The sequence below is a fragment of the Pan troglodytes genome, chromosome 18, assembly GCF_028858775.2.
Source record: "Pan troglodytes isolate AG18354 chromosome 18, NHGRI_mPanTro3-v2.0_pri, whole genome shotgun sequence".
In the NCBI taxonomy this organism is placed as follows: Eukaryota; Metazoa; Chordata; class Mammalia; order Primates; family Hominidae; genus Pan; species Pan troglodytes.
Genome location: NC_072416.2, coordinates 25,038,456 through 25,063,482, shown reverse-complemented (window position 1 = coordinate 25,063,482; position 25,027 = coordinate 25,038,456). Strand labels below are relative to the sequence as shown.

The 25,027-nt window shown below is 51.0% G+C and overlaps 1 pseudogene; it reads right to left on the bottom strand.

Moving 5' to 3' along the window:
- Nucleotides 1–1,899: 1,899 nt before the first annotated feature.
- On the bottom strand, nucleotides 1,900–24,313 carry LOC129137285 (carbonic anhydrase 5A, mitochondrial-like; annotated as a pseudogene).
- Between the last annotated feature and the right edge of the window lie 714 nt (nucleotides 24,314–25,027).

Below are 25,027 nucleotides of genomic sequence, written 5' to 3'. Positions count from 1 at the left end.
TGTCTGTTCCATGTGCGAACCGTGTCTGTTCCATGTGTGTTCCATGCTTCTCCATGTGTGATCCATGCTGCTCCACATGTGAACCATGTCTTTTCCATGTGTGAACCATGTCTGCTCCATGTGTGATCCATGCTGTTCCGTGTGTGAACCACGTCTGTTCCATGTGAGATCCATGCTGCTCCATGTGTGAACCATGTCTGTTCCATGTGTGAATCATGTCTGTTCCATGTGTGATCTGTGTCTGTTCCATGTATGGTCCATGCTGTTCCATGTGTGAACCGTGTCTGTTCCACGTGTGAACCGTGTCTGTTCCACATGTGGTCCATGCTGCTCCATGTGTGAGCCATGTCTGTTCCATGTGTGATCCATGTCTGATCACACCTGCTCCCTGTCACTCATTTTGTCTAGACTTCTCAATGATGACAGCTCCCAGTTAACTGGATTTAAGGTAGTTTCTAAACATTTGTAGCCAGATCCATCTAGTATCCTGCAATTCATTCATTGACTCAGCAAACATTTCACAATAGCTAGACATATGCCTGGCTTTGTGAGAATGCATGTCCTCATGACACCCCAGCCTGCGGGTGACCCTTTCATGTGCACCCCTGTGATAACGTGGGATGTGCAGGAGCCTGGGTGCGGGGGGAGGGGATGCTGCTGCCTGGGGCTGGCACTGACGAAGGAGGATGAGCCCAGGAGAGGGAGCAGCGCCTGGAGGCCCAGGGGCAGTGCACAGCAGTCCCCGAGCTTACAAGTGGGAGCACTACAGCCCATGGCGCCCAACCGCGTTTATTCTGTGCCGTGGGCAAGCAGAATGGTTGAGGATCCCGCCCCTGGGGGCTCACATTCCAGAGGGGGATGCAAGCATCATGCAGCAACACATGCCTGATGCCAACAGCTGGGGAGGGGACACAGGGAGACCGTGGTTGGGACAAGTGTCTGAGAGCTGGTTGAGGATGGAAAGGAGTGACTGTGAAGCAGCCGTGGGGACAGCAACCCCAGCCAGAGGCCCACACACACAAGGTGACGTGGAAGAGGGCGAGGCTGTGAATCTTGCTGGGAGAAGCTCATGCTCGATCCCAAGCCTAGTGGAAAGCCTCAGTTTTGAACAGGGCAGCAGAATGGCCAAGTGTCGGTTTCTCAAAAAAACCCACTGTTAAAAGAAAAAGGGATTTGAGGGAAGAGGGGAAGAGGCTGGAAAGGAAGTGGCTAAACTGGAAGCCCAGCTTGTCACTCAGGCTGCAGCAGAAGGGACAGAGAAAAGTGGACGGACTTGGAATAGGCAGCAGTTTGAGGGTCCTCCAGCAGAGCGTGCTGCTGCCCTGGGTGCAAGGAGTGAGGGGAGAGGAGGGCCCAAGGGGGCTCCCGAGATTGCCTGTGGCGTCGGGTGGATGGAGGAACCATTTATCAAGACGGGGTTGGTGGGCACAGAGTTGGGGATGCAGCAGTGCATGGACAGCCCACCTTTCAGCAGGAGGGACAAGTGTCAAAAAATGACAGCTCCGTTACTGCTGGGCACCGCTGTGTGCCAGGTGCCATCTGGGGGCTCAGCTCAGGCTGAAGGAACAGGAGGAGCAGGTGTTGAGCAGGTGGTGTGGGGCGGGCGGGGAAGGGTGCCCTCAGGTCCATCAGAACAGCCACAAGAGCCCTGGGGTGGGAGGGGGCCGATATTCTGGTCGGCACAGAGTGGGCTGCCAGGAGAGGGTGGGGGCGGAGGGGCAGGAATGTGGATTCTGTCTCAGGGGGGCAAGGCTGAGGGGATGTAGCTGGGCACATGGCCTGCTCTGAATTGAGCTTGGTTCTCTGGAGGGTCGATGGGAAGGACGTGCTGGGGATGGGGAGGAAGCGGAGGAGGAGGAGGCGGTGGCAGCTGGGAACAGGCAATGCTTCTCACACAGGTGTATCTTTATTAAACGAGAAAATAACATAAAAGCAAAGGGAGGAAGCCTTGAACCTTAAAAGCTGGGCCAGAAATTCTACAATACAATCAGAAGCCACAATCTGGTCACAGTGAGAGCCCTTCCCGCAGAGCCGCAGACACTGGCCGCTGCCCCTGGGGCGGGAGGGAAGCCTCCTGTTTGTTTTTTGTCCCGTTGCTTTGAGGGCTGGAATCAATGTCATTTTCTCTCGGAGTGTTTGTGGTTTCATCTCAGTGTGTCCAGGCTCGGATGTCTTCCTGGGAGTATCTCCATGTCCAGGATTAACACCAGTTTTTAAAAATAACTGACAAAGGCCATTTTTCAGGAGACAAAGATGTTGGTGCAGGCAGAGGGCCCCCTGTGTTGATACGGAAAATGAAGGTCAGCCACTCCCTGCTTCTCTTGGTATCTTGTTGGACACGATGTCAATGTGGGGCTGGTAGAACTGGAGCCCAGGGCCCCTCTGGCCGCTTGGGCCTTTCTCTGTCTCCAGGTCCCCATGGAAATGGGCAGCCCATGGAGAATGGCTGAATAGCTGCTGTCTGCCCCCATCCCAAGCTCCAGGTTCAGAGACCACCCCCTCCATTGACTGTGTCACCCCTTCCCCACCAGAGGAGCGGGCTATTCTCACAGCGCTGCAGGAAGCCCAGCCAAGTGCCTTCCTCTGGCTGCTGCTTCCATCAGCGTGAACTGCCCGGCATTGTAGGATAAGTTTTCTCCTGGGTTTTAAGGTTCAGGACTCTCTCTTTGCTGCACTTTTTCCTTGACTAATTGCACAAATCAGAGAAGGCAAGAGTGAAATGCTGCGTATCCCTTGGCCTAGCGGGTCAGCGACAACTTTCTCAACTTGTCAAGTGAGCCTCAGTTTCCTTATTAAAAACCAGGGACGATTTTGTAGAACTTGTCGCAACTCAGTGGGAGTGCCGTGGCCCTTATGCCCAATGACACCATCCTGTCACTTCAGGAGTTTCTCCTAAAACACCATTCCCCAAACCAACGGCGCTGCGAGCTTCTGGGGCGTGGGCTGGGCCCAGCATGTCAGTGCGACCCACAGCGGGGCTGGAGCTGCTGAATGTGCACAACACACTTCACCCCGGGCCTGGTTCAGGAGCAGGCAAGGCAGCTGTACACCCTGTCCTTCAGCAAACTCCTCTTGATCGATGGAATCGAAGTCAGGAGCATCACCTTAGACGCAGAACAGAAATGTGCCCATTTCCCAGCTTGGTGCTTTCCCACTTCTACTTTGACTCCTTCAACCCAATCCTCTTTCACCTGCATCACCACCAAGTGTGATCTCCTTTAAAGAGCCAGACACTTTATTTTGGGGGGGCATGGAGGGGTGGAGTCTCACTCTGTTGCCCAGGCTAGAGGGCAGTGGCACAATCTCAGCTCATTGCAAACTCCACCTCCCGGGTTCAAGCGATTTCTGGCTAGATTTTGTTTTGTTTTGTTTTGTTTTGAGACGGAGTCTCGCTCTGTCACCCAGGCTAGAGTGCGGTGGCCGCCATCTCAGCTCACTGCAAGCTCCGCCTCCCAGGTTCAAGCGATTCTCCTGCCTCAGCCTCCACAGTAGCTGGGATTATAGGTGCATGCCAACACGCCCGGCTAATTTTTCTTTGTATTTTTAGAAAAGACAGGGTTTCACAATATTGCCCAGGCTCGTCTCAAACTCCTGACCTCATGATCTGCCCACCTCAGCCTTCCAAAGTGCTGGGATTACAGGCGTGAGCCACCGTGCCTAGCCTTAGTTTTTTTTTTTTTTTTTTTTTTTTTGAGATGGAGTCTCACTTTGTTGCCCAGGCTGGAGTACAGTGGCACGATCTCGGCTGACTGCAACCTCCACCTCCTGGGTTCAAGCAATTCTCCCTGCCTCAGTCTCCCGAGTAGCTGGGACTACAGGTACATGCCAGCACACCCAGCTAGTTTTTTGTATTTTTAGTAGAGACGGGGTTTCACCGTGTTAGCCAGGATGGTCTTGATCTCCTGACCTCATGATCTACCTGCCTCGGCCTTCCAAAGTGCTGGGATTACAGGCGTGGGCCTAGTTTTTGTATTTTTTTTTTTGGAGGCGGAGTCTCACTCTGTCGCCCAGACTGGAGTGCAGTGGCACAATCTTGGCTCATTGCAACCTCTGCATCCCGGGTTCAAGCAATTCTCCTGCCTCAGCCTCCCAAGTAGCTGGGATTACAGGTGCCTGCCACCATGCCCGACTAATTTTTTGCATTTTTTTTTTTTTAGTAGAGACGGGGCCTCACCGTGTTGCCCAGGCTGGTCTTGAACTCCTGACCTCAGGTGATCTGCCCACCTCAGCCTCCCAAAGTGCTGGGATTACAGGCGTGAGCCACCGCGCCTGACCTAACCTACTTATTCTTTATCTCCCCGGAATGAAACGGCTTTTATCACCTTGGGAAACAGATTAGCATCTGCTTATTTTTCTGTGCTTATCTGACTGTAAGGTAACATTGGAAGATAATGTAATTAGGTTGATTGTAAAACTTTCTCTCTTCTGGCAGGAATATTTTTTAATGCTATGAAAATAAAAATACTGGGCCAGGCACGGTGGCTCATGCCTGTAATCCCAGCACTTTGGGAGGCCAAGGTAGGCAGATCACCTGAGGTCAGGAGTTCGAGACCAGCCTGACCAACATGGTGAAACCAAATCTCTACTAACAATGAAAAAAAAAAAATAGGCTGGGTGCAGTGGCTTGCGTCTGTAATCCCAGCATTTTGGGAGGCTGAGGCGGGTGGATCACCTGAGGTTGAGAGTTCAAGACCAGCCTGACCAACATGGAGAAACCCCGTCTCTAGTAAAAATACAAAATTAGCCAGGCGTGGTGGCCCATGCCTGTAATCTCAGCTAATTGGGAGGCTGAGGCAGGAGAATTGCTTGAACCTGGGAGGCAGAGGTTGTGGTGAACCAAGATGGCATCAATGCACTCCAGCCTAGGTGACAAGAGCAAAACTCTGTCTCAAAGAAAAAAAAAAATTCGCTGGGCGTGGTGGCGGGTGCCTGTAATCCCAGCTACTCGGGAGGCTGAGGCAGGAGAATTGCTTGAACCCGGGAGGCAGAGGTTGCAGTGAGCTGAGATCGTGACATTGCACTCCAGCCTGGGTGACAGAGCGACACTCCATCTAAAAAAAAGGAAAAGAAAAACACTGTACTGATTTTGGATTTTTTCCAAGCAAGTAATAGGTAAAAAGAAACCCAAACTGGCTTACATGAAAGGGCACCTATTGGCTTGTGTAACTGATCAGGTGCAACCATTGCTATAAGCTTGATCCAGACCCGACGCGGTGACACATGCCAGTAATCTCAGCACTTTGGGAGGATGAGGCAGGCGGATCGCCTGAGGTCGGGAGATCGAGACCAGCCTGACCAACATGGAGAAACCCCGTCTCTACTAAAAATACAAAATTAGCCAGGCACAGTGGTGTACGCCTGTAATCCCAGCTACTTGTGAGGCTGAGGCAGGAGAATCACCTGAACCCGGGAGGTGGAGGTTGCAGTGAGCCAAGATTGCGCCACTGCACTCCAGCCTGGGTGACAAAGCAAGACTCCATCTCAAAAACAAAACAAAACAAAAAACAACAAAAAAAAAGAGGGTGAAAGGCAGCCCCAGAGTGGGAGAAGAGATTTGTAAAATGGACAAAGGCCTTATAATTGGAATATATAAAGAACTCCTAAAAATCACTAAGAAAACCACAGACGGCCCAAGAGAAAAATGGGCAAATGGCTCAAGTAGGTATCTGGTGAAAGAGGATATGCAGATGGCCAATGAATCTGCACAAAGTGCTCCACATCATTAATCATTAGGGAAGTGCAAATTAAATCCACAGGAGACACCTGGGCACACCCTCCAGAAAGCACACAATGACCTGCTGGCAAGGACAGGAACGACCACTTTGGAAAACTCTTTGGCAGCACAGCCAAACCGAGCCTTTCCACTCGAAAATGCCCTTTGCTCAGAACCCAGCAGCAGCTCCAAAGTCTCCACCCAGCCTATGGGGCCCCAGTACCCACCCTTGCCTCCCATGCCTCTCTCCTCACCCCTGCACTTGGCTGCCCTCACCCTCGGGCTGCACCTTGAACACCAGAAGGGCGCTCCTGCCTCCAGCCTCTGCCTGGAATTCTCTGCCCTCGGGTAGCCATGTGGTTCACTCCTCCTTTGGTCTCTGCCCAAATGGCCCTTGGAGAAGAGACCTCCCCACCCAGCCATGTCCTCTCCCTGTGACTTACCACGCCAGACTTTCTGTGTTGATGCATCGTGGTCTACCTCCTTCCGTCAGAACGTGAGCTCCGAGGCAAAGGCTCTTCAGACCTGAAACAGTCTAGGCTCTGTCCCCAGAGTCTAGAATAGAGCCTGCCATGTAATTGGCACTCAATAAATGTTACATGAATTAATGGAAACCATCCTGGCATGAGTGGTAGCTCTCTTTCCACCAAAAGAATGAGCTTGCCGAGAGAGACAACATCACGAAAGACAGACAGAAAAGCCACACTCAGACCCAACATTGAGTTCTGGATCAAGTCTTTTTTTTTTTTTTTTTTTTTTTTTTGAGACAAAGTTTCGCTCTTGTTTCCCAGGCTGGAATGCAATGGCGCGATCTTGGCTCACTACAACCTCTGCCTCGTGGGTTCAAGCAATTCTCCTGCCTCAGCCTCCCGAGTAGCTGGGATTACAGGCATGCACCACCAAGCTCGGCTAATTTTGTATTTTTAGTAGAGACAGGGTTTCACCATGTTGGTCAGGCTGGTCTTGAACTCCTGACCTCAGGCGATCCACTCGCCTCAGCCCCCAAAGTGCTGGGATTACAGGCATGAGCTACTGCACCCGGCCCAAATGATTGTTTCCTAAAGCCGCTATGTTTTGGAGCTATTTGTTACACAGCAATAGATAACTAACACCTATAATGTAAATGCTAAAGTAACATTTGAATTTACTTTTCACTCAAGGAACTAAAAGACTACTTTTTATGGCTGGATGCGGTGCCTCACGCCTGTAATCCCAGCACTTTGGGAGGCCAAGGTGGGTGAATCACCTGAGGTCAGGAGTTTGAGACCAGCCTGGCCAACATGGAGAAACCCTGTCTCTACTAAAAATACAAAATTAGCCAGGTGTGGTGGCACATGCCTGTCATCCCAGCACTTTGGGAGGCCAAGGTGGGTGAATCACCTGAAGTCAGGAGTTTGAGACCAGCCTGGCCAACATGGAGAAACCCCATCCCTACTAAAAGTACAAAATTAGCCAGATGTGGTGGCTCATGCTTGTAATCCAGCTACTCGGGAGGGTGAGGCAGGAGAAGCACTTTAACCTGGGAGGTGGAGCTTGTGGTGAGCAAGATCACGCCATTGCACTCCAGCCTGGGCAACAAGAGGGAAACTCTGTCTCAAAAAAAATAAATACATAAAAAATAAAAAAAGACTTTTTATGTATTATCTCACTTGTTCACAGAATATACTTATGAACTCTGTGAGGCAACTCACGCATTTAATTAAATTCAGAAGTGAGATTATGTCTACATGCTGACAGCATACTGGGCCAGTTAGCCCTGCGTGATGATCCAGCGCCCCTTAGAATTGCGCGCGCATGGTGCACGTGGCCTCCTGGGCCATGACCACAGTGTGCTCATCCACATTTGTGGTCTGCACATTTGTTGACTGTCTCAGAAAGGCAGCCTTTCTCCTCCCCTGGAAAACTCCCCGCCTTCCAGGACATGTGCCTCCCTGGCTCCCCTGCTCAGGATAAGGGGCTCCTGCCCTGCATTTTTATATGACACCGGCCACCCTGGCTTAATACTATTGGCTTCGTTTCTACTTTCCTGCCAGACAGCAGTGTTCTGAGACGAATGCCCTGTTCCTGTGCCGCCCCTCCACACCTGCCCCCCTCCCACCCTCTCTTGGTGGCACAGACCCAGAATGGGCACTTGTCAAATATATGCTTGTTGAGTGGCATAAGGGCCTTGCTGACAAGGGGCCACCTTCAACAAAAGCCTTCCCCATGTCCAACAGCTCTGGTTTGGAGGTAGGCAGATATTCTGCATCCCACATCTCCACGTGCAAATGACATCATGCCATGGTTTGTATATAAGGGAATATTTTCACAGGCCCAGGAGACTGAAAGACCCTCTAAGAGCTCACCTGGAGCCCTCGGAAAGAGATGAGCCAGAGATGCTAAGTCCTGCTGCGACTGCTGAGAAACGTCTGCCGGGCGGGGGTGGGGCATAGGCAGCACGCCTTTGGCTCTGAACTGCCTTGGACAGACAGAATTGCTATAGATTCTTAAGATTTCCAGAAAAAAATGGCAGTATAACTTTTATTTATTTTTTATTTTATTTTTTTGAGACAGTCTCACTCTGTCGCCCAGGTTGGAGTGCAGTGGTGCCATCTCAGCTCACTGCAACCTCCGCCTTCCAGGTTCAAGTGATTCTCCTACCTCAGCCTCCCAAGTAGCTGGCACTACAGGCACACGCCACCATGCCCGGCTAATTTTTGTATTTTTATTTATTTATTTATTCGAGATGGAGTTTTGCTCTTGTTGTCCAGGCTGGAGTGCAGTGGTGCGATCTTGGCTCACTGCAGCCTCCACCTCCCGGCTTCAAGTTATTCTCTTGCCCCAGCTTCCCAAGTAGCTGATATTACAGGCGTGCACCACCACGCCTGGCTAATTTTGTAGTTTTAGTAGAGACGGGGTTTCACCATGTTGGTCAGGCTGGTCTCAAACTCCTGGCCTCAAGTGATCTGCCTGTCTCAGCCTTCTAAAGTGCTAAAATTATAGGCATGAGCCATGACGCCCAGCCCAATAGTATAACTTTTAAAAATGTATACAAGGATTATTAACTAATTTTTGGAAAGAAAAAAAAAGCAATGAAACTATTTAGATAAGAAAAAGGAGGCCGGGCTCGGTGGCTCATGCCTGGAATCCCAGCACTTTGGGAGGCCAAGGTGGGCAGATCACCTGAGTTCAAGACCAGCTTGGCCAACATGGTGAAACCCCGTCTCTACTAAAAATACAAAAATTAGCCAGGCGTGGTGATGGGTGCCTGTAATCCCAGCTACTCGAGAGGCTGAGGCAGGAGAATTGCTTGAACCCAGGAGGTGGAGGTAGTAGTGAGCTGAGATCGAGCCACTGCACTGCAGCCTGGGCGACAGAGTGAGACTCTGTCTCAAAAAAAAAAAAAAAGGAAAGAAAAGAAAAAGGAAGAAAACAAAAACCATGCAGACCCATGACCCTGGGACAACTCCCATGGATGCCTTGTGTGTCTGTGTGTGATAGATTATGGCGTTGCTCAGAACATGCTCGCTGTGATCACTGGAACCGCTGTCCAATCTCAACAAGCTCCTACTTCAATTGGAACTTTCTTCTTGTGTAAGAACACCCCAAATGCATGAAAGAATATATATAACTCCTCAAGGCTCTTATGCAGCATCTTAGTGACGCTGCCAAGCAAGAGAGACGCCTTCCATGAAGCGCCATCATGCCAGTTACGGGCACGGCTCACTTGGCTTGGGGCCACTTCAACGGGCTCCTTCTGGATGATCCAGGTGACCGACTCAGTCAGCGGCGGGGTGGTGAGCGAGCCCACATAGGTCCAGTAATCCCAGCAGGTGGGCAGCAGAGTGGAGGGGTCGAAGGGGCGCATGGCCGCCCGCGCGTCCTGAGAGACCGAGAAGCACAGGCCGTGTCAGTCCTCAGGTGGGACTAGGAGCTTCCATCTTGTCTCAGCACGGGAGGCCTTCATGGTGCTTGGAAGGAAGTGCTTTCCCCGAGATAAGGCCATGAGGCCACTGCTGTCACACTTGGAAGCAGTGATAAGAAAATGTGACCCTTCTATACAGAGCAAGGATTCCTGCCAACTTACATTGGTGGGAATTACATTACATTACACCAGCTTATGTTGGTGCTTACATTTTTCCTTTTGAAGTCATTTCTTGGGGCGCAGTAGCTCACCCCTGTAATCTCAGCACTTTGGGAGGCCGAGGCAGGTGAATCACTTGAGGTCAGGAGTTCGAGACCAGCCTGGTCAACATGATGAAACCCTGTCTCTACTAAAAATACAAAAATTATCCAGATGTGGTGGTGGGCGCCTGTAGTCCCAGCTACTCAGGAGGCTGAGGCAAGAGAATTGCTTGAGCCCAGGAGGCAGAGGTTGCAGTGAGCTGAGATCACGCCACTGCACTCCAGCCTGGGCAACAGAGTGAGACTCTGTCTCAAATAATAATAATAATAATTAATAAATAATAAATAATAAAAAGCCATTTCTTTTAGCATACCTTGGCTGCAAAAAGTATTACTTTTTATTGTGATAAAATATACATAACATAAAATTTACCATCTTAACCTTTTTTTTTTTTTTTGAGATGCAGTTTTGCTCTTGTTGCCCAGGCTGGGGTGCAATGGTGCGATCTTGGCTCACTGCAACCGTTCGGCTCCCAGGCTCAAGTGATTCTCCTGCCTCAACCTCCTGAGTAGGTGGGATTACAGGCACCCGCTAATTTTGTATTTTTAGTAGAGACGGGGTTTCTTCATGTTGGTCAGGCTGGTTTTGAACTCCCAATCTCAGGTGATTCACCTGCCTCAGCCTCCCACAGCGCTGGGATGAGAGGCATGAGCCACCATGCCCGGCCCATCTTAACCATTTTTAAGTGTAAAGTTTCATGGCGTTAAATGCAGTCACATTGTGGTGCAACCATCTCCACCATCCGTCTCCAGAACTTTTCCATCATCCCAAACTCAAATTCTGTCCTGACCCCACTAAACACTATGTCCAGCTTCCTCCCCCAGGCCTGGCACCCACCATTCTGCTTCCATCTCTCTGAATCTGAGGACTCTGGGGACCTGATGTGGGTGGGATCCTGTGGTTTTTGTCTTTTGTGTCTGGCTTATTTCACTGGGCATAATGTCCTTCAGGTTTATCCACATTGGAGCATGTGTCAGGAGTCCCTGCATTGTTGCTTTTTTTTTTTTTTTTTTTTTTTTTTTCTGAGACGGAGTCTCGCTGTGTCACCCAGGCTGGAGTGCAGTGGTGTGATCTCAGCTCACTGCAAGCTCCGCCTCCTGGAGTTCAAGACCAGCTTGAACTCCTGGGTTCATGCCATTCTCCTGCCTCAGCCTCCCCAGTAGCTGGGACTATAGGCACCCGCCACCACGCTCGGCAAATTTTTTGTATTTTTAGTAGAGACGGGGTTTCACCATGTTAGACAGGATGGTCTCGATCTCCTGACCTCGTGATCCGCCCACCTCAGCCTCCCAAAATGTTGGGATTACAGGCATGAGCCACCGTGCCTGGCTTGCCTGGAGACATTTCTACTGCTACCTTACCGATCAGGGTATCCAGTATCTCCGTGATTACCTTCATCTGTCCCTGGAAACTGTGCCTGCCACCCTACGCTGCAGCCGTCCAGGGACTGGCAGGCCTCAGCCTAAAGGTCTGGAGGGTGGGCGACCTGCAAGACTCACAAGAGGGGAAGCCGACAGACATACCTACAGACGGAGTGCTGTGCCCCTGGTGCCAACAAGAAAGCCGAGGCTCGGGCTGGGTCAGCAACCGAATTCCAGTTTAGAGGCAGATTTGGTCGTGGACATGGCCAGCCACCTCAGTAAAATTAGAGAGGATTATTTTGCATTGAATACACTCACAGCCAAAAAACAAAAAAAAAGAGTCAGGGTCTTACTTTGTCAACTAGGCAGGAGTGCAATGATGCCATCATAGCTCACTGCAGTCTCTAATTCCTGGGCTCAAGCGATCCCCCCGCGTCAGTCTCCCAAGTAGCTAGGACACCATACCAGGGTTTAAAATTAATTGTTTGTAGCCAGGGGGTCTTGCCATCTTGCCCAAGCTGTTCTCCAACTCCTGGGCTCCAGTGATCCTCCTGCCTTGGCCTCTCAAAATATTGGGATTACAGGCATAAGCCACTGTGCCCAGCCAGCTCTTTTGGATATATACCCAGAAGTGTGTGATTGCTGAATCATAGGGTAATTCTATTTATAACTTTTTATTTTTTTTATTTTTTTGAGGCAGAGTCTCACTCTGTCTTCCAGGCTGGAGTGCCGTGGCATGATCTCGGCTCATGGTGGTTGGGCCTGGCCGCAACACAGCCTTCATCAGCGTCCCATGCCAACCAAGCACAACTCTGCACCTGTCCCTGGCCAGCACTGTGGGACAAGAGTCCAGTCCAAAGTGACAGAGTCCCTGTCTGCAAGGAAGATGGCCTCCCTGCTCAGCCACATCACATCACCTTGACTTTGCTGGGCCCTGGCCTTCCAAGGTGGAAGCCGGCAACCTAGATGCCTTGGGCTTGTCTCCTAACATCAAGCAGTGAGGGTCAGGATCAAGAGAGGCGGCTGAGCTACCAGAAGGAAGCCCAGGAGTGTCCACGCCGGCAGACACATGCATCAGTTCTGTGCACACGTGTTCACGTTTATAATTATCCAGTTAATTAAAAAAAAAAACAGCATTATAGGCTGGGTGCAGTGGCTCATGCCTGTAATCGCAGCACTTTGGGAGGCCAAGGCAGGCAGATCACCTGAAGTCAGGAGTTCAAGACCAGCCTGACCAACATGGCGAAACCCCGTCTCTACTAAAAATACAAAAATTAGCCAGGCATGGTGGCAGGTGCCTGTCATCCCAGCTACTCGGGAGACTGAGACACAAGAATTGCTTTAGCACAGGAGGCAGAGGTTGCAGTGAGCCAAGACTGCACCATTGCACTCCAGTCTGGGCAACAGAGAGAGACTCGGTCTCAAACAACAACAACAGCAACAAAACCCACAGCATTATTGTGATAGAATTCACATACCATGCAACTCTCCCATCTAAAGTGTACAACCTGGTTGGGCGCGATGGATCATGCCTGTAATCCCAGCACTTTGGGAGGCCGATGTGGGAGGACTGCTTGAGGCCAGGAGTTTGAGACCAGCCTAAGCAACATAACAAGAATCTGACTCTACAAAAAATACAAAAACTAGCCAGGTGCAGTGGTACATGCCTGTGGTCCCAGGTAGTTGGGAGGTTGAGGTGGGAGGATGGCTTGAGCCCCGGAGGTTGAGGCTGCAGTGAGCTGTGATCATACCACTGCACTCTAGCCTGGGTGACAGAGTGAGATCCTTTCTTAAAATAAGTAAATAGGCCGGGCACGGTGGCTCATGCCTGTAATCCCAGCACTTTGGGAGGCCAAGGCGGGTGGATCACCTGAGGTCGGGATTTCGAGACCAGCCTGACCAACATGGCGAAACCGCGTCTCTACTAAAAATACAAAATTAGCCAGGCGTGGTGGTGCATGCCTGTAATCCCAGCTACTCGGGAGGCTGAGGCAGGAGAATCGCTTGAACCTGGGAGGCAGAGGTTGCAGTGAGCTGAGATCATGCCATTGCACTCCAGCCTGGGCAACAAGAGTGAAACTCCATCTCAAAAAAAAAAAAAACCAGAAAAAGTAAATAAAAATTGAAGTGTACAATTCTATGGTTTTGGGTATATTCACAGTTGTGCAGCCATCCCAAGTCAATTTTAGAACATTTTCAGCACCTCAAGGAGGAAGCTTGGTACTTTTTAGCTCTTGCCCCCACCCCCGCCGTGCTGCTTCTGTCTCTGTGGGTTTCATAGGAACTGAGTCATGTAACATGTGGAACATTTGTGTCTTGCGTCTGTCACTTAGTACGGTGCTTTTGAGGCTCACCCACACCGCAGCGTGAGTTAGAGCTGTGTCCTTTCTGATTGCCAAGTAATATCTCATTGCATGGTCTAGCTGGGTTGACATCCCATTGCACACTCTAGCTGGGCTGTGAAGGAGCAGGCTGCTTGTGCACATGGGTAACGGATGTACAGTGAGATGTCAGTCTGTGCACATGGGTAACAGGTGGGTGCACCGTGAGGTGTTGGTCTATGCACATGGGTAACAGGCGGGTGTGCAGTGAGACGTCAGTCTGTGCACATGGGTAACAGGTGGGTGCACAGTGAGGTGTTAGTCTATGCACATGGGTAACAGGCGGGTGTGCAGTGAGATGTCAGTCTGGTGCGCATGGGTAACAGGCAGGTGTGCAGTGAGGCGTCAGTCTGGTGCACGTGGGTAACAAGTGGGTGTGTAGTGAGGCGTCAGTCTGTACACGTGGGTAACAGGTGGGTGTGCAGTGAGATGTCCTCTCCTCCTGCCGGCCACACGTCCCCGCTCCCAGGGCACAGATGTGCCAGTCACTTTCTGAGCAACTACTTCAAATCTTCAGAACAACCCTTCAAGAAGTATTTCTAGTTTACTGATGAAGACAGACAGACAGATATAAACAACTTGCCCAAAGCCACGTTGCCAGTCAGGGCCACTGAGGCCTGGCCCGTTCCAAGGTGCGGGCTCTTCTCTCCCTCCCCAGGACTGTAGGAATCAGTCGGGGGAGCGGCAGGCCCCAGCCATTCCACTGCGTGCAGGTTTCCTGCCAATTAAGCTTTCCAGCCTTGGGCTGAGAAGAGGATGCCTGTGTGTTGCCTCATCGTCCCCAGGAGTTCCTGTCCTGTCTCTAAGATGCATGAGGGCTGGAGCAGCCATGTGGTTACAGAAAGCTGCTCCCCCTCAGGGCCCCCAAAGGAAGTCAGGGCCCTTCCTTTATGCGTGTGGTGAGCCCCAGACAGCTAGAATGGGACACCGGTGAGCACACCAATGAGGTTGAAGACCATCACATCCATTATCTGAGCACGGATGGCCCAGCTACCTGTGGAAAGCACCACAAGCCTTTGCTGGCGGAAGTGGGTTGGTGACTTGTTCCACTTTTCTCTTATTTATTTATTTATTTTGAGACGGAGTTTCGCTCTTGTTGCCCAGGCTGGAGTGCAATGGCACGATCTCGGCTCACCACAACCTCCACCTCCCGGGTTCAAGCGATTCTCCTGCCTTAGCCTCCCTAGCAGCTGGGATTACACGCATGCACCATCACGCCTGGCTAATTTTGTATTTTTAATAGAGATGGGGTTTCTCTATGTTGGTCAGGCTCGTCTCAAACTCCTGACCTCAGGTGATCCACCCGCCTCAGCCTCCCAAAGTGCTGGGATTATAGGCGTGAGCCACCGCTCTATTCCTGGTTTTGTCTTCTTTCTCTTAAACAGGACCCCACATTTTATGAGCGTCAAGCCCCACCCAGCCTAACTCCGCCCTTGGTTTGTCCTCTTAGAGTCTCAGTTTCCCCAGGTGTACGACAGGCAGTGTGGTGGCTGTAATGGGCTTCCATCAGTGCCTGCCACATGGGCGTGGGGCTCAGTAGGTGCTGCCGCTGCTGCTGCCAAAGCTAGAAGAGCCCCCACAGGGCATAGAGCCATTCCCTGGATCCCCTGGACCTGGTGGGCTGTTTCCAACTCCACAAGGCAGCCAATTCCCCTGTAGCCCTGACTCTTGCGAAGGCAGGGAGGAGGGGGGGTCCCAGCAGCCTGAGGAGCTTGCAGCTTGTCCAGGCATGGAGGGTGGGGACCCTCTGTGGGCAGTTTTTGCCAAAACTTCTGGCTATGGTGAGAGGGTCAAAGGCAAAGCCTCGAAGTCTCCATTCTGGGATTGTCTGCCCAGGGTCACCGGGGCCACACTGGGGCTGTGCCTGCGTGCTGGGAGCTGAGTGCATAGTGACAGGTCAGCACTGGTAGGGGCCTGTGCAGATGGGACGGCGCTGGGGGTGGGGGTGGGGGTCCAGGCTTCCAGGCAGCGCCTAATGTGGTTTTGGTTATAGACACTGCCTGTGTTTCCCTCTAAGCTGCTGAAAAGCTCAGAAATGTGCAGCAGGGCCTGGAGCTCAGCCTGGGTTCTGACTGCATGTGTGAGGTGGGCGCTGGGACGACTGGGAGTTCAGGCTGCATGGACCCACTTCCTGGGTTTAAAAACGGGCTCTTCACCTGCCACCTGTGTGCCCGGGCAAGGCCTTCTCTGCCTCTCTGAGCTTTGGTTTCCCTGTGTGTGCAAGACAGATGAATCACAGGCCCTGCCCCGTGGAGTGATTAGAAGATTCAGTGTGATGATTTATATGGAGGGCTGTCGCTTCTTTGAACCCTTCCCACCGAGGTGTGGGGTGATGTCCCCTTGCCCTGAGCCTGGGCAGGTGCTCCTGGCGGGAGTGGTGAACAGGATGCCGCAGGAGCAGTGCCTTGTGACTCTGGAAGCCAGGGCAGAAAAGACATCGTGTCCATCTGGCTCTTTCTGGAAATGCACCCTTGGAGCCCTGAGCACTGCATAGAAGCCAGCTGGGTCCCCAGGGAATGACCGTGGCAGGCATTCCTGGAGGGTCTCTGCCGAGTCAGTCCCACATCAGGGCCCGGACCAGCCTGGAACTAGGAGAGATGATGGGGACTACGTGACTCTGGTCTTTCCTGCCCTAGTTCAGGACAGCTTGTTCCTTAACTGGAGGAAACCAGGAAAGCAGCCCAGAAGCTGCAGGTGAGCCCATCCCTGGGTGAGGACTGCTGAGTCCGCGGGGGTGAGAGGCAGAGCTGGGATTTGAAGCCAAGGCCATCTGCCCTTGAGCCTGAGGCCACCACGGCCCCGTCCTGCCCTGCACTGCCCACCAATCAGGAGTTAGATTCAACCACACTTCTAGCATTTTCCATCAGAAGGCCATCATTCTAAAGTTTCATGGACTCCCAAAAGGTAATAGCTCTCTCTGGGAATCAGCTGACTGAAAGCACCCGCAGCAACAAAAAGCGACTTTAACCTTAGTGATTGGGCTGGTGGATTTTCGTTTCGTGACAGGCAGGAGCAGCCTGTGCATTCCACAGCAGACGTGTGTGTGTGAGTGTTGGCCACAGCTGGGCCTTAAACTCAACTGCACATTTCACCAAGAACCAGACATGCTCCTTATTCCATTACATGGTGAGAATGCTGCTCTAGTGTGGATTTTTTTTTTTTTTTTTTGGAGACGGATTCTCGAGCTGTCACCCAGACTGGAGTGCAGTGGCATGATCTCGGCTCACTGCAACCTCCGTCTCCTGGGTTCAAGCGATTCTCCTGCCTCAGCCTCCTGAGTAGCTGGGATTACAGGAGTGTGCCACCACACCCAGCTAATTTTTGTATTTTTAGTAGAGATGGGGTTTTGCCATGTTGGCCAGGCTGGTCTTGAACTCCTGACCTCAGGTGATCTACCCACCTCGGCCTCCCTAAGTGCTGGGATTACAGGTGTGAGCCACCACGCCCGGGCTACTGGGGATGTTTAACATCTCCATTTCATAGGCGAGGAAGCTGAGGCTCAGAGGTGCGCAGCTCAGGAGTGGTGGATCAGGGCTCTGGACCCAGGAGTCCAACTGTGGGGCTCTCTGATACACTGTGCTATGGGAGAAGCTCCCAGAAGTCCTAGGCTAGGAGCCTCTAGGCGAGAGGGTTGTTCAAGTCTCTTCCCATTCCCTGACCCATGAAGCATAGACTCTTGCCCCCAAGGCTGGGTCTTTTACCTCCTAAGGTCTTTTTTTTTTTTTTTTTTTTTTTTTTTTTTTTTTTTTGAGATGAGTCTCGCTGTGTCACTCAGCCTGGAGTGCAGTGGCACAATCTCAGCTCACTGCAACCTCCATCTCCCAGATTCAAGCAATTCTCCTGCCTCAGCCTCCCGAGTAGCTGGGATTACAGGCACCCGCCACCATGCCTGGCTAATTTTTGTAGTTTTAGTAGAGATAGGCTTTCACCATGTTGGCCAGGCTGGTCTTGAACTCCTGACCTAAGGTGGTCTGCCTGCTTTGGCCTCCCAAAGTGTTAGGATTACAGGCTTGAGCCACCGCACTCAGCCTCTTAAGGTCTTTTAATTTCTCAAAGGTCTAACTCGGCCAGGTGCGGTGGTTCACGCCTGTAATCCCAGCAATTTGGGAGGCCAAGGTGGGCGGATCACTTGAGGTCAGCAGTTCGAGACCAGCCTGGCCAACATGGTGAAACCCCGTCTCTACTAAAAATACAAAAATTAGCCAGGCATGGTGGTGGGCGCCGGTACTTCCAGCTACTCAGGAGGTTGAGGCAGGAGAATCAATTGAACCTGGAAGGCGGAGGTTGCAGTGAGCCGAGGTCGCGCCATTGCACTCCAGCCTGGGCAACAGAGCGGGATTCTATCTCCAAAAAAAAAAAAAAAAAAAGAGTCTAACTCTTTATTTTCAGCTGAGGGGATGAGCCCAGAGATCAGCATCAGGACCAGAGCTCAGTCCGCGGTGGCACTTCCTCCCCTGTCCTGGGCATCATTCCTCCCCTGTGGTTTGCCTAGAAAATTCTGACTTACCCCATGGGGAAGAAATGCTCCAGAACCTTCCCCAGGAGGAAAACAGCCCTTGGGTAAAGGGTCCTTCACAGCCAGCTCTTTTCTTTCCCACCAAGAGGTGGGACCACCTGGTGTGGGAGGTGGAGGCTGGCTGGGAAAACAACCCCTCCCCAGGTTTCCTCTGGCTGTGGAGCTGCGCGGAGGAAGAGGATGGGGCGTCAGAGCTCTCAGAACCGTGGCCTTGTGAAGTTTCTGAGCAGGCAGATGGGGCGGCGGGGGGTGATCTGGTCCCAGTCCCAGGAGGCCGCCCCGAAGCCAGCATCAAGGCGAAGGCCACGTGCAGATCAAACGGCTCCTTGAACCGCGAGGAAGGGCTTGCCCCAGCTCCATCTGGACCAGCCCGCACCATTGTTAACACAGGTTGAAGCCTCATCCGTCCGCACATCTGAGGCTTGCGTTGACTCCTTCTGCCCTGGAATTCTTTTGTTTGCTGCTGAATAAATAAACTACATTTCTTTGGAATTTCTCCTTCTCCCTCAAAGCCTTTTCTCAGCTGATCTTGGAGAAAGGCAACACTCTTGTCCCCGCCATCTTTTCGAGCTGTGCTGGATGCAGGGAAGCGTATGGAGAGCTGGGCGCTGGATGCAGGGAAGAGTGTGGAGAGCTGGGCGCTGGATGCAGGGAAGCGTGTGGAGAGCTGGGCCGCAGAGCCGCGGTTTGGGCAGGTTTCTCTCTGCCCTTGGGCTTGGGGTCGGACAGGGACTGTTCAAGGAGATGCTGGGTGGTACATGAGTCAACATTCTTAAATGCTATTAGTTAGGGATTTGAGGTTTTTGTTTCAATCTGTTTTAAAACAAACTTTATCATTAGTGAATATCATCACCCAGAACAAGGCTAAAAATTTTTCGAGCTAATCAATTTAAAGAAAAATATTAAGTAGGCTGGGCGCGGTGATTCACGCCTGTAATCCCAGCACCTTGGGAGGCCAAGGCGGGCGGATCACCTGAAGTCCGCAGTTTGAGACAAGCCTGGCCAACATGGTGAAACCCCGTCTCTACTAAAAATACAAAAATTAGCTGGGTGTGGTGGCGCACACCTATTGTCCCAACTGCATGGGAGGCTGAGGCAAGAGAATTGCTTGAACCCGGGAGGCGGAGGTTGCAGTGAGCCGAGATCGCGCCACTGCATTCCAGCCTGAGTGACAGAGGGAGACTCCTCGAAAAAATAAAAAAGAAAAGAAAAATATTCAGTAGAAAGTTGTCCCATTGGCAGGTAGATATGTCAAAGTCTTCAGGATCTTGCCTGCATGACTGAATTTTGGGAACTTCCATTGAGCCCAACACCCTTATTTTATGGAGGAGGAAACAGGGTCCCAGAGCAATGGTGACGCATTCAAAGTCAGAGAGAGCTAGCTGTGGACACACGAGCATCAACCCTGCGGAATCCTGTTTCCAGAACTGGAATCACAGCGCCTCGGCGGGGCTCTTTCCACTATGAGATTTCTTTTTCCTTGCAAATGAATCGCTGCACTAAACAATTTTGCTTGTCAAATTATGCTGATTTCTTTCTTTTCTTTTTTTTTTTTTTTTTTTGAGATAGGATTTCACTCTTGTCACCCAGGCTGGAGTGCAACAGCGCGATCTCAACTCACTGCAACCTCCACCTCTGGGTTCAAACGATTCTCCTGCCTCAGCCTCCCGAGTAGCTGGGATTGCAGGCATGTGCCACGACACCCTGCTAATTTTGTATTTTTAGTGGAGGCGGGATTTCTCCACGTTGGTCAGGCTGGTCTCGAACTCCCGACCTCAGGTGATCCACCTGCCTCAGCCTCCCAAAGTGCTGGGATCACAGGCGTGAGCCTCCGCGCCCGGCCTGCTGATTTCAAATATGCAGCTTACCTTATGTTTTACTTCCAGCAAGATGTCCACCAGCCTCTGCAGCATCTGATGATGGGCCCCGAGCTGCGTGGCAGACCCACAAGGGGTTAGCTGAAAAGGCAGTGGGTGGCGGGGGGAAGCTCACTCCACTGTAAATACACCACGTTTTAAAAGCAATCCTAGGCCAGGCACGGTGGCTCACGCCTGTGATCCCAGCACTTTGGGAGGCCGAGGTGGGCAGATATCTAAGGTCAGGAGTTTGAAACCAGCCTGGCCAATATGCTGAAACCCTGTCTCTACTAAAAATACAAAAATTAGCTGGGTGTGGTGGCACACTCCTATAGTCCCAGCTACTGGGGAGGCTGAGGCAGGAGAATCACTTGAACCCAGGAGGTGGAGGTTGCAATGAGCCGAGACCACGCCACTGCACTCCAGCCTGTGTGACACAGCGAGTCCTGTCTCAAAAAAAAAAAAGCAATCCTAATGATGGATCACCACTTTCTTCATTAGATCTACACCCCAGCAAGCGATTACCTTTAAAAACACGCCTATCACAGAAAGCATTCTCTCCCACGACAGCTTCCTTGTAATTTTGGTATTTCACAGAATTCCAGTGAACTAAATGCAGCTGAAACACAATGGAAAGAGAACTTAAATTGATCAGCAAGAAATAAGACAGTCACTTCCCCTTCTGAATGGCTGACCTGTGTCCACTTAATCATAATGAAATGGCCAGGCGCAGTGGCTCACACCTGTAATCCCAGCACCTTGGGAGGCCGAGGCGGGTGGATCACGAGGTCAGGAGATCAAGACCATCCTGGCTAACATGGTGAAACCCCGTCTCTACTAAAAATACAAAAAAAAAAAAAAATTAGCCGGGCATGGTGGCGGGCGCCTGTAGTCCCAGCTACTCAGGAGGCTGAGGCAGGAGAATGGCATGAACCCAGGAGGTAGAGCTTGCAGTGAGCTGAGATTGTGCCTCTGCACTCCAGCCTGGGTGACAGAGCGAGACTCCGTCTCAAAAAAAAAAAAAAAAAAAAGAACTAAGTTGTTGCAGCCAGATGTGTAAGATCCCAGCACCAGCAGCACCTCTGAGCTCCCAGGCACTTGACGAAGCCATGGGAAGGAAGAGCCTCAGTCTTCCTGGTGGTGGGAAAAAGGAGAGGATCATGTTAACCTCATCCAATAGAAATGGGTGGTTTCATTATTTTCTACTTCCTAGTTATCCTTGGACAAGGATTACCAGAAAAAACTCAGGCCTCGGCTGGGCATGGTGGCTCACGCCTGTAATCCCAGCACTCTGGGAGGCCGAGGCGAGTGGATCACGAGGACAGGAGTTCAAGACCAGCCTGGCCAAGATGGTGAAACCCCGTCTCTACTAAAACTACAAAAATTAGCTGGGCGCGGTGGCAGCTGCCTGTAATCCCAGCTACTCAGGAGGCTGAGGCAGGAGAATCACTTGAACCTGGGCAGCAGAGGTTGAAGTGAGCCAAGATCGCGAGATCGTGCGATCACGCCACTGCACTCCAGCCTGGGGAACAGAGTGATACTCAGTCTCAAAAATAAATAAATAAATAAAATATCTGTTCATCAAAAACAAAGTTGCAGATAGAGATACTAAAATAAAAGGCATGTTGTTAAATGAAAGGAAGCACACAGAAGCCATTGTTGCACTCATTCTTGGAACTATTTATAAATATGTGTATGATGATGACAATAGATATCACTCCCTATTTATAAAATGTCCGGAGGTCACCTCTGGGTGTGCGATTACAAGCAATTTTCATTTTTTGGTTTGGGTGCACTCTAGTTCCACATTAACTGCAGCATTACTTTCATAACAACAACAAGTTCAAAAAACAGAAAGAGTCCTCAACTTGAAAAAGCATCAAGAAGTCAGGTGAGTGGGTGAGCAGAGGTGTGATAAAGTGAATATGGCAAAAATGATCATCACAGGACTGAGACGTCAAACTCATAGATTCTTCTCGTTCATTTCTTTTCATTTTTTCGTATGTTGCAAAAATTTCATAATAAAATATTTGGGGAAATCTATAAGGCATCACTTATCACCCAAAAAAACTACAAAAACCAATTCCCAGCATTGATCCGCACTCATTTTCTCTACTGACTCCCACTTTGGAATGTTGAAAATAAGACTGCTTTAAGAAGATGATCTTGGCCGGGTGCAGTGGCTCACGCCTGTTATCCTAGCATTTTGGGAAGCTGAGGTGGGTGGATCACTTGAGGTCAGGAGTTCGAGACCAGCCTGGCCAACATGGCGAAACCACATCTCTACTAAAAATACAAAAATTAGCAGGGCCTGGTGGCACGCACCTGTAATCCCAGCTACTCGGAAGGCTGAGGCAGGAGAATCGCTTGAGCCTGGGAGACGGAGGTTGTGGTGAGCCAAGATTGCACCAATGCACTCCAGTCTGGGTGACAGAGTGAACCCTGTTTCAAAAAAACAAAAAACAAACAAACAAAAGAAGATGATCTCTATTGCAAAGATGTTCAGCTTCTCAGCAGAGGGCCTTGTGGATTTGCTAGTCCCTACAGCTGCAAGCACACAGCTGAGTGAAGCGTGGCAAAGAGCTCAAGCTCTGACTTTGAATCCCAGCTGTCTGGCTTTGGCAAGTTCCGTAACCATTCAGAACCTCAGTCTCTTCTTCCGTTAAATGAGAGAACTTACAGTGCCTTCTTCGTAGGAGAGGGGTGTGACTAAACAGGTGGGGCGGCCGACGGTTCTGGTTTGAGCACTGACAGTCCCAGGCCCCAGGAAATGCTTCACGTCTGAGCAGTGGGCATGGCTTGTTCACCCCCTACCATAGAGCCGGAGACATAGAAAGCGTCCAGATATGTGCTGTTAGGCCACGTCTACAAACCTCTGCGGGGTACACGTGGCCGTCCACTGTGTGCTCTGAGCCCCCCTCGTTCACTGCTCCCCAGTGGAAGTGAAATTGCTTCAGTCTGTAGTGGTTTTCCAACGGCCCGCCACTAATTCCTGGAAATAAAGGCAGCGAGACGTGTGTGTCATTTTGTCTGTTGAGCTGTGGTGTTACCTGAGGCATTGTCTACATTAGGGTTATATGAGTTCACCCGCAAGGGGTTGCTGTATGGTTGAAGTGACAAGCCAAAGGTGGGCTCCGTGAAAGGTGGGCTCTGTCTGTCCCATTCACTCTGCCCCCTGCCAGCCCAGCGCCTGCCCAGAGGTTCACAGTAAATGTGGAATGAAGGCAGGGTCCCAGTGCTGCCACTGGGTGGTGGTGAGGGACTCATCTCCCTGCAGGCAGAAATCGGTAAAGAAAGTTTCTGAGATGCCTGCCTGTCCTATAAGATTTCCAGACTTTAATTTAAAAAAAAAAAGATGTCTTCCAAATATTTTTTAAAAGCAGCTTAAATCCTATCACCAAATAACATTATAAAATAACACAATGAGCAAAGTTTTTGTTTTGTTTTGTTTTGTTTTATTTTAAGACAGAATCTTACTCTATCGCCCAGGCTGGAGTACAATGGCATGATCTCAGCTCACTGCAACCTCCACCTCTGGGTTCTAGTGATTCTCCTGCCCCAGTCTCCTGAGTAGCTGGGATTACAGGCATGCGCCACCAGGCCAAGCCAATTTTTGTATTTTAAGTAGAGACGGGGTTTCACCATGTTGGCCAGGCTGGTCTCAAACTCCTGATCTCAGGTGATCCACTCGCCTCTGCCTCCCAAAGTGCTGGGATGACAGGTGTGAGCCACCGCTCCTGGGTGAGCAAGGTTTTTAAATAAGCAGACCCTGAGCTATAGCATCAGTCCTGACCTCTGGCAGTCCCTGCTTAATCTAGGCCCACCACAGGGCCAGCTTTTATTGGAACACTCCTTCCGTCCTAAGTCACCCTAAACACTCACCTTGGAGTCAGCGCTCTCCACCTGCAGGCCTTGGGGTGCCCCTCTCCATGGCACAGTGCCAGGTGCAGCCTCCCAGGAGCTTCCTTCTCCTGACACGTGGGGCTCAGCCATAAGCATCGCTCACTGAGGCCTCTGGCTCTGCCTCACAGAGTCATGGCTGCCATCCCCAGGTCCAGGTAGTGCTGGGAGTCTGCCTTTTAATGAGCTCCCCGGGGGTTCTGATGTGGGTGGCTTCTCCTGTGTCTAAGCACTTTGTCACTAACAGATTTCCATCAACAGCTGCTACAAATGTGGTACCTATTCCACACGTTTTCATTGAAAGGAGCACAGTGTGCTCCTGGGATGGCTGGGCAAGGCTGGAAGGCGCCAGCAGAACTGGAGCACTGATCACGAATTCGCGGTGGCCCGAGTGCCTCCCGTAGCTGTGGAGGAGCCTCATGTCACCCGCCTTGCTCATGTCACCTCCCGCTGTGGCAAAAGCCAGGAAAGCACTGAGCGCATGACGAATGCCTTGGGGAGCTTGACACTGCTGACTCCTGGTGGTTTCCTGACACCAAAAGTACTTGGGCTGGGCGTGGTGGCTCACACCTGTAGTCCTAGCACTTTGGGAGGCCGAGACGGGCAGATCACTTGAGGTCAGGAGTTAGAGACCAGCCTGGCCAACGTGGTGAAACCCATCTCTACTAAAAATACAAAAATTAGCTGGGTGTGGTGTCGGGCGCCTGTAATCCCAGCTACTCAGGAGGCTGAGGCAGGAGAATTGCTTGAACCTGGGAGGTGGAGGTTGCAGTGAACTGAGAACGTGCCACTGCACTCCAGCCTGGGCGACAGAGTGAGACTCAGTCTCAAAAAAAAAAAAAAAAAAAAAAAAGTACTCATAGTTGGAGGCACCAAGGTGTAAACTGGAAAATGGTAAATGGATTTGGCTTTGGTCCAGTCAGGGGCTAGGCAAGTGCTGGACCAAGCCACAGAGCTGCTCACTGCCCCTCTTCACTCAAAATCTCAGTGTTGGTCTGGAGCAACCTGGGAGTCATATCTAGTTTTAAAATTCTACCATTATGAGCAAGTCTTCTATTCTCCTTAAATATACACAGATGAATTACATCTCAATTTTTAAAAATACACAGAAAGAGTGCTTCACACAATAAGCACA